Source organism: Nicotiana tabacum, chromosome 6, assembly GCF_000715075.1.
Source record: "Nicotiana tabacum cultivar K326 chromosome 6, ASM71507v2, whole genome shotgun sequence".
Lineage (NCBI taxonomy): Eukaryota > Viridiplantae > Streptophyta > Magnoliopsida > Solanales > Solanaceae > Nicotiana > Nicotiana tabacum.
This window is the reverse complement of record NC_134085.1, coordinates 162,743,734-162,746,523: the sequence shown is the minus strand read 5'-3', so window position 1 is coordinate 162,746,523 and position 2,790 is coordinate 162,743,734. Positions and strand designations below refer to the sequence as shown.

The following is a 2,790-nucleotide window of genomic DNA, read 5'->3' as shown; positions in this document are numbered from 1 at the left end:
CTCTTAGAAGGCTTATGATTTGTACCACTGGTTTTGGGAAATTGTGATTTATTCAGAGTTATTTAATTTGAAGTTAATAAATGTCAATGTTATTTCAATTAATGTTAGACTTACCTAGTTTAGAGACTAGGTGCCATCACGACTCCTTCGGAGGGATTTTGGGTCGTGACAGAAAAATATTTCAGTTTAAATGTCACTAGTCTTAAGTTGATTAATTAGCATAATTCTCACAGAGTGTTATTAATTGGTTATTTCTTAGTGAGCAAAATATAATTATATTAGAAATAAACAATTATTCTTTAGAGAAATAAATGTAGATTTTGAGATTTTATTATAGTAATATTATCAAGTGAATTCAATGATTCCCAACTCCTTTTTAAATTATAAATCTTCCAAAAGTATTTATTTTGTTTAAGTAATTAATAAGTTTTAAACCTCACTCCCTTTTCATCAATTTAATTCTCTCAAATAGTAGTTAAAATATTACAAATAAGTAGCATAGATTATCTAATCTTTGTGGGAAGATATCTTAAACTATATTAGAATTTGACAAAGTACGAGCAGAAAATTCCAATACACATTGGCCTCGTCAAATTTTTGGCGCCGTTGTCGGGAATTGGCATACATCTACTTCAGATTAAATATTTTGTTGCTAATTTGAGAATTATTATTATTATTATTATTATTATTATTATTATTTCTGTCAGTATTTTCACTATCTACTATTAAGTACTTCCTACTACTTCTATCATTAGTTTTTCTTTAGAATATTTAGTATAGTATTACTAGTACTTTTATCTACAAATACTATTTTAACTTTATCTCTAATTACTATTATTTACTAGTACTACTATATATTATTGTACTTTTTTTTCTAACTATTTTTGTTATCTTTAAAAATTTCTTTAGTTATTTTATTAACTAGTAGTACTGCTTTAGAAACTATTGTTAATTTTTTTTTTCTTTTAAGTAGTTTATGACCCGTTCTTCTACAAAAGAGTTGACTAGTTACGATCCAGAAATTGAAAAATCTCTTCGATTGTGCAGGAAAGCACAAATATCATCTTCTCAAAGCATAGCTCGTGAAGTAATGGAGAATCAGGAAGTAGAAGACATTCAACCACCAATCCATATGGAGGATCAGTTTGATGAAGTAGCACCAAGGCCATCAAATAGAAACCTAAGGGATTATGCTAGACCTGACCGCTTCAACTGTGAATCAAGTGTCAGAAAACCTCCAGTGGTAGCCAACAACTTTTAAATCAGGACGGGCCTGATTCAAACGATTCAACAGTCTTGCATCTTCACTGGAGACATAAGTGAAGATCCACACAGTCATTTAATTGACTTTCTGAAACTTGTTGAGACATCTAAGTATAATGGAGTACCTCCTGAAACTATCAAGTTAGGGTTATTTCCTTTTTCTTTAAAAAGGAGATGCTAAGACTTGGTTGCGAAGTTTGCCATAAGGTTCCATTACCACATGGGATCAAATGACTCAAAAATTTTTAAACAAATATTTTCCCCCTGCTAAAACCACAAAGGTAAGACAAGACATCTCTAATTTCTTGCAAACTGACACTGAGTCAGTTTATCAAGCATGGGAAAGATTAAAAGCAATATTAAAAAAATGTCCACACCATAACATTCCTGAACGCATGTAACTACATATTTTTTATCACGGGTTAAAACCCTCTGCTAGAAATATGATTGATGCAGCTGCAGGAGGTTCTGTAATGGGAAAAACCACGGAGGAAGCATTGCAATTGTTGAATGAGATTTCTGAGAATGCCGTCCAATGGCCATCTGAGCGTGTAATCATCAAGAAGGCTGCTACGGTAAATCAGGTTGATGCTTTAAATACACTAACGCATCAAATTGTTTCTTTGGTACAAAAGTTTGAATCTTTTCAGGTGAATACACAACAACCAAGCCAATTTGAGACTTGTGACATGTGTGGAGGAAACCATATGAAACATGAATGTCAAGCAAACAATCATAATGACGAACATGTCCATTCTATCACTTATAAACCATACACTTTTGGCAATCCAATGGCACAAAAGCATCCAAGATTTCAATGAAGCAATCCAAATGGTGCAGAGAACTCTCAAAGCTTCCAAAAGCAATAAGTACAAGGTCTGTCGGGATACCAGAATCAGAACCATGGGCAACCAAACTATAGACCTTATCAACAAGCAGGGCCATATTAGCAAAGGCCTCAACAAGCTCATTCAAGTCTTGACGACCTTTTGTATAAGTACATTAAGATCACTGATGAAATGATGGAAAGCCAGGGTGTATCCCTTAAAATCTAGAAATGCGATTAAGCCAACTGGCAATTCTTGTGTCAGAAAAGATTCAAGGTCCCTTGCCAAGCAATACAAAGAAAAATCCAAAGGAGCACCTTAAAGCCATCGCCTTACGGTCAGGTAAAGAGCTTGATGAACCATATGCAGACAAGTCAGAACAACATGTAAACAGGGATGAATTCAAAGATGACCAATTGATTCCAGACTCAATGGAAAGATGTTTGGCCAAATCTGGCACCATAGAAGATGATGATCCTATCATCAGAAGAGAAGCCGAAATGCTAGAAAAAGATTCTGAAGAGGAGGAGATGCAACCAGAACAAGTTCAACCAAAAATTAAACTCAAAATTCTCCCATCTCATTTAAAATATATTTATCTTGAGGAAGAATTATTTCCAGTAATTATTTCATCTTCTCCTACTGCAGGACAATAAGAAAAACTGATTGAAGTTTTGAAAGCACACAAATGAGCCTTGGA

The 2,790-nt window shown here is 33.6% G+C and overlaps 1 non-coding gene across 1 annotated transcript; it reads right to left on the bottom strand.

Annotated features, from left to right (window-relative positions):
• Positions 1-1,541: 1,541 nt before the first annotated feature.
• On the bottom strand, positions 1,542-1,648 carry LOC142182469 (small nucleolar RNA R71). The gene has a single exon (XR_012711288.1). It is a non-coding gene; the product is annotated as a small nucleolar RNA R71 (small nucleolar RNA).
• Between the last annotated feature and the right edge of the window lie 1,142 nt (positions 1,649-2,790).